This window comes from Dipteris shenzhenensis, chromosome 24, assembly GCF_047967505.1.
Source record: "Dipteris shenzhenensis isolate YYH24624 ecotype China chromosome 24, Dip_SZ_1.0, whole genome shotgun sequence".
Lineage (NCBI taxonomy): Eukaryota > Viridiplantae > Streptophyta > Polypodiopsida > Gleicheniales > Dipteridaceae > Dipteris > Dipteris shenzhenensis.
The window spans coordinates 14103409-14109911 of record NC_141619.1 but is presented as its reverse complement, the minus strand read 5'-3'; the positions used below and the strand labels follow the sequence as shown (position 1 = coordinate 14109911).

The 6503-nt window shown below is 45.2% G+C and overlaps 1 pseudogene; it reads right to left on the bottom strand.

The window, feature by feature from the left end:
- Window positions 1–533: 533 nt before the first annotated feature.
- Window positions 534–1927, bottom strand: LOC147886249 (abscisic acid receptor PYL8 pseudogene; annotated as a pseudogene).
- Between the last annotated feature and the right edge of the window lie 4576 nt (window positions 1928–6503).

Below are 6503 nucleotides of genomic sequence, written 5' to 3'. Positions count from 1 at the left end.
AGCACACAAGCTAACTCAACAAGTACTCACAACACAGCCAAGTTTTGTGTGCTTCTTTCAGAGTGATGTAAAAGACAACTATTATAGTTAATAGTGGCCACTCATCCTTAAGGGTCTCTACAATCATATCATATCATATCATCTCTCCCTCTCTCTCTCTCCCTATACACACACACACATAGAAACACATATTTACATGCTCTTCGCCTTCATGAAGTTCACACTTACATGCTCTTCTTCTTAGTTTTTCTTTTTTCCCCTCCCCAATCAGTTTCTCTTTTTCCCCTCCCCAATCATTGATCTATCCACTTAGCTCTTCTTTTGAGGAAAAAATTAAGAGAACAATGTGCTACTTCGAACACCCTGATTGCAAAATACAAGAAACGTTCTTGCAAGGTCTAGGAAAGATAGGCGCTAACTAAGCCGCACTACACCAAATAACTAGGTGCATAAATGGATTTTTAGAAAAAATTACGAGACTTAACCATGGCCATCAACCCGACATGCAATAGAGCGTCACAGACAAACGATCTCACAATACTCAGAAGGGCAATCACGCAACTCGTAAAGACGAGACAAGTTCCGCAGATTAATTGACCAAGCATAAGAGATTTGCACCCACCCACCTATTCATTCTTGCACAAGCACGTTGAATTGCCTCATCACGTAGGTGTAAGTTCTCAACAGTACGCAGATACTGCGAACAAGTGCACCGTTTAGAGCATCAGTACAGCGAGAACAGAAACCTCCATGCCATGTATGTAGCTACTTAGCCTGGCTAAGCGGCTGAGTAGCAATGGCTACTGGTCAACCAGAGTCTCCCTTCTGACCACTTTGTAACATCGTTCGTTTACAGTCAACGGCCATATGGTCTAGTTCTAAAAACCCTCACAGCCGATTCCACCGTAACAAGAAAGTTTCGATTCAGTAAAGCAGCGGTGGCTCAGCTTCCGACAAAAGCGCTCCTGAGAGCACGGGAGAAAAGAGGGACTCTTTATTTCAACCATCTCAGTCTGAGCCCCGAACTCTTCTGTAAGACTCGTGGGCATTACGGCCTCGTTCACCAGGACGTGCAAGGTGCTCGGAAGTGCGAGCAAGCGACTGCAAGTTGCACTTGACGATCGTATCAGCGAAAACACAGGTCTCATCCCTGGTATTTCCCTCCGGGATATCAACCACGTAAGACTCCATGACAAGGGTTCCGGGCCTGCCATCCAGCACAAATTCGTGAAGCGTGGTGACAGACTGGTAGTTGCGAAGGCGGTGCTCACCTCCAACGATTCGGAAGCTGAGGACATGGCGGTCGTCGTCGAGGATCTCGAGGCGCTCGGTGCTGGAGGCAGCGGGCAAGCCGGAGACGACACGGACGACGCGGGTGCTACCGACCTGGCCATCGCCACGCATGGAGCAGCTACGGATGAAGTGTTTGTAGGCCTGGGGGTTGTCGAAGCGACGGACGACGGACCAGACGATATCGACAGGGGCACGGATACGCTGAAAGGCTAAGGAGCAGCACTGGTGGTCGAGGAGGGAGTGGGAGTGGAAACGGAGGATGAGGTCGTGGAGAGGGAGGGTGGGGTAATCGGAGGAGAGGGAAGGGGGGGTAGGGGGGATGAAGAGGCGAGGTATGGGAGGAGGAGAAGCTGTTGGGGGGGGGGCTTGGTCGTCGGAGCATCGAGGGAACCTCCAGAGCTGGTGAGGCTGACACATGGAGGAGGAGCAACACACAGACAGAGGGGTTGTCAAGGGGTGCAGGTGGAAGACGACGATGAATGAACAAGTATGAAGAAGTAGGTGTGGGGGAATCCTCGTCCTCTTCTCCCCTTCACCCTCCCTTTACCCTCGTTCTCCTTTGTGTGTGTTTGTGAGTGAGAGAGAGAGAGAGAGAAACCCTCCAAGAAATCTCGCCCATTTTGACTCCTAATTCAATGACCCTTTGGTCCTTCTCCTTTTGTGCCTCTATGTGTGTGTGGGGTGTGTGTGTGAGAAATCCCCAGCACTTCAATGCACCATTTGCTCCCTTTGTGTGTGTGTGAGTGAGAGAGAGAGAGAGAGAGAGAGAGAAACCCTCCAAGAAATCTCGCCCATTTTGACTCCTAATTCAATGCACCCTTTGCTCCTTCTCCTTTTGTGCCTCTATTTGTGTGTGGGGGGGGTGTGAGAAATCTGCACCATTTGCTCCCTTTGTGTGTGTGTGTGTGTGTATGTGTGTGTATGTGTGTGTGTGTGTGTGTGAGTGTGTGTGTGTGAGAGAGAGAGAGAAGCCCTTTTCACCCAAAAAAAAAACACTCTTGTGAGAAACCCTCCAAGAAATCTCCCCCACTCTTCAATGTGAGAAACCCTCCAAGAACTTAAATGCACCCTTTGCTCCTTTGTGTGTGTGTGTGTGTGTGTGTGTGTGTGTGTGTGTGTGTGTGTGAGAGAGAGAGAGAGAGAGAGAGAAACCCTCCAAGACCCTAGTAGTTGAATGCACCCTTTGCTCCTTTTTGTGTGAGAGAGAGAGAGAGAGAAATTTCCCTTAGTTTTCCTAGCACTTCAAGGCTCCTCTCATCCACATCCTCCCCCACTTCTCAGCCATTTCCCTTCCTTACCATCTAAATAAGAATTGTGGCACTTAAGAATCCCACCTAACTTTTGCTCCATGTAATCGGTTGTTCAAGTCTAGCCACAAATCATCTCAATAATTGTAACATGCATTTTGCATCTATTGATATATAGATTTTAGGCCTGGCAATAGTAGCAACAACAAATCTACTTGGGTAGCTCCTTTGTTACCATGACAAATAAATGTTTAAACAATGGGCTACGCACCAAGTAGAAGTGCCAAGGTTTATTAAAGTTTGGCATTTACATTGGTTTTGAGGGGATGATGACCTAAATCGTAGTCGTAAAGCAAATATTTACATCTTTTGGTAGCCCATACTACAATAGCTAGCTCAACACTTCCATGTGTCATGTGTATACCGTATTATCAATAGACATGGAGCGTCCTTATGCTTATGTACGCTTACCTTGCAACTACAACCCGTTTTACTTCGAAGAGAATAGATGCCCATTGTTGCTCCCAATGATAGCAAATCGATGAGCTCATTATGGCCTAAACCCACATGTGCTTCAACACGATTGCTTGAACTAAGGGTGGTGGGTCAAGCACAATTTAATAGCCCCTTCTTGATGCAAAAAGGTAAGTTTTGCCTACCAAGCTCATCACTCATAGAGTTGACTCCTTTCAATCATGCTCTGTGTCATTCCAATGTGGCCATGGTAAGACAGATTGCCAAACATGGCCTTCAAGGGCTAGCTCGGTGTGATAGCAAAAAAGTCCTTTCCCCCAATCCAATTCATCATTCTTACTCATCCTAGTCACAACAACATAGCAATCTCACATGCCTTTCATGAGAATCAAAGGTATGACGATGTAAACCATGGGACTACTCGAATCACCTATGAAACCAAGATGGATAGTACTTTTGTCCTCCTAACCAATGGACATGTTGGGCCTAAGAATATATATATCCCTTTTGGATTATTATACAAGCACCAACATTAGCAATGCACATTCTCATTGGGTTTTGAACCCATCTAGCTTTACGCTTACTACAAGTAGCAAGACAGGCGATCATGGCATAACGCCAAAGCTAACATTACTGTTTTATGAGCTCCCAACCAAAGAGAAGCAACAAAAAACTAGCGAAAACAAATAGCTCATCCACCAATAAGGGATACGAGGAGATGCCCACAGAGGAGAATGTGATGTCATCCATGGCTAAATTGCAAACTCGAGAATGCAAATACCACCAAGGACTCACAAGAAATTTAGGAATCACATCGAGTGAACTTTTGTGAAACTTGCAATGAAGATAGTTCTTGTCGAAGCCCTAAACACGCAATCTGGAAATGATGCTAGATTTGGAAGGACCAGAGGATAAACAAGAACAAGTGTACCACTCGACTTGGTTGTACTCCCCTAATTGCCATCACCACCAAGAGAGCTCCCAAGATCGGGACATACTGAGTGGTTGTTCCCATGCACGTGGGCTCGTCATACATGTTCATCACCGATGGCCAAATGAAACCATGGAGGCTCTGGGTTGATCGATTGGCGATCGGGGCCCAAGTGTGTCCACATTGCCAATCAACTCCATCAAGGGGGGATAGGTCCTAACTCCACTTGGTTGAAGGGCTCTAATTGCGAGTCCCCAATGTCGGGATGTGCTGAGTCGAGGGCTGAGTCGAGGGCTGCAAGCTGGCGTGGAGATGTAGCTAGGAGAAAGGCTGGAGCTTCGTGGCGAACTCTAGTTGGGTTACAAAATACGGGGTTGGCGGCGAAAGCGACCAAGGGCGGCGGCCGCCGCCACATCTATGAACGGAACGGACGCGGGACGGCCAAAATGGGACGGAAAGATGGACGGAGCTGTGAAAGCGACAGGGTCCGAAGCAAGCAAGTGGACACCGGCGTTAGGCTGTAAAGCTGGCTCTGCTCTGGCGCAGGGACCTAGGCCCCTCCCCCTTCTGGAATAGACCGCATGAGCTGGCACCGGCTGTTCCCGTGATCCCCCCCCTTGCGCTCTCACGTCATCCTGACTGTATATACCCTCGAATCTCCCGGTCCCACCTTGCAACGTGCTCTACGCGCGGGTCCACGTATTGCTTGTGGGCTCCACCTTCCCCGGGCTTCCCGCCCTTTGACCGTTTGATATTTTTTGTTACACGACAAACCTAACATCAAATAATCTCTTCCTTTGTTTAACGCATTAAGGATGGATGCCCTTGGGCCTTTCACACGCCAATCTCCTTTCCAACTTTCCGTCCATGCACCTACATGATTGGGGAGGTCCATTTGAGGCAAGAGGGGGTGCCAGGCCGGGAGAGGAGGAGGAGGAGGAGCTAGAGGAGAGGAGGGAAGGTGGGGGAGGGACCAAGGGGGCTTATAACTATTCATTGGGGGGATTAACTTAGGATTGACTTAGGTTCAAAATTTTCATTCGGGGGGACCAATTAACAAGATTTTTCTATAAAAGTTGAGTAGGGCACATAACTCCTACAAGCGTGCTGTCCTCTCCATCAACTTAATATTAGAGGCCAGTGGGGTGTGAATGCTATCCATGGCATCACAGATGATATCATGGTTTATGAAAATCCAAGTGTCTTTTACATAAATTATTCCATTTTGCACAATTATTTACAACATGCCACAAAATGGACATGAATGGACCCCAACTCACTTACGCTAGTAAGTTAAAAGCATTTTGATTACCATTTACAAACGCTTTTCATCAACAAAGATGGCCTCAAGAAAGGCTTTGCGTTCGTGTGTTATTGATGGCCTGTCTTTATGCATGACAACGTCACCATTAAGTCAAGTGCTTCATTCAACCCTCATGTAACACAAATCACACACATCGTGAATATAATGCTATATACTCAAAGAGTGGGGTCCTCACTATTAACAAAGATTGACTGCATAAGCACAAACCATTCTTTACAAAAGTGTGGAATAGATTTGTACAAAACATCCAATTAATCTACGCAAGAGTGAAAACACATTGGTGTTGATGGCGTTCTTGTATTAGATCATAAAGTTTGTATAATTAGGCTAGTAAGCATTGAGATTCCCCCAAGGGCACCATAAATTATATCCACCTTTGATAAATCATTTTTTAACATGGTTCTCCATGTTTTCATATGAGACGACTACTATTTCATGACACAACTTGTCACTCTCACTTTATATTGTTTTTTTCTTAAGGGTATGTCTCAACTTGACTTCATTCAGCTTTCAAAGAGCATGCTAATATTAAAGACTTCAAGGTATCTTTATTCTTTCTTAATTAAGACATAGATTTAACTTTTCGTACTATAAGCCTAGTTTTCATTTAGCATCTCATGATGATTGGCCATTTCCCTCCCACTTGGCAATTCCAAATCACATATGTGAAGATAGGGTGGTGCTCAACTCAATCCCAAATAAAGTATTTAATGTCAAGAGTCTATTCTCCACCATTTTTGAGTCACTTCTTTGACATCCATAGGAATCCCATCCATTTACAAACCTTTTTTAAAGAGCCTCTAAACTATACACATGGGCTTAATTAGAAAGCAAAGCAAAATCTTTGGTTGCATGTGAGAGATTAATGCATCAAACCATGAGATGTTTTGTTTTGGTTAAGTGGACAAGTGCTTAATAGAGCTCTTGAGCTTTGTTAAGATTTTGAATAATTTTTCGACATATCAACTAAACTACTCCACCATACCGAACTCACCACACCAATAAACCTTCCAAAATCCCATCCTATTCATCTTTTTCCTTGGTACAATTAAGTAGAAATAGTCTTCCTTACTTTATAAAACTAGTAGTTCTTCTAGTACTAGCTTTCTGCTACTATACAAAATAGCAGTAGCCTCCCAGCTTGTATTCTCCAACAAGTCATCCAATGTCAACCATTCTTTACATTCAAAAATACAATGCATGATCTTCAACCTACCAACATGTTATGAGAAAA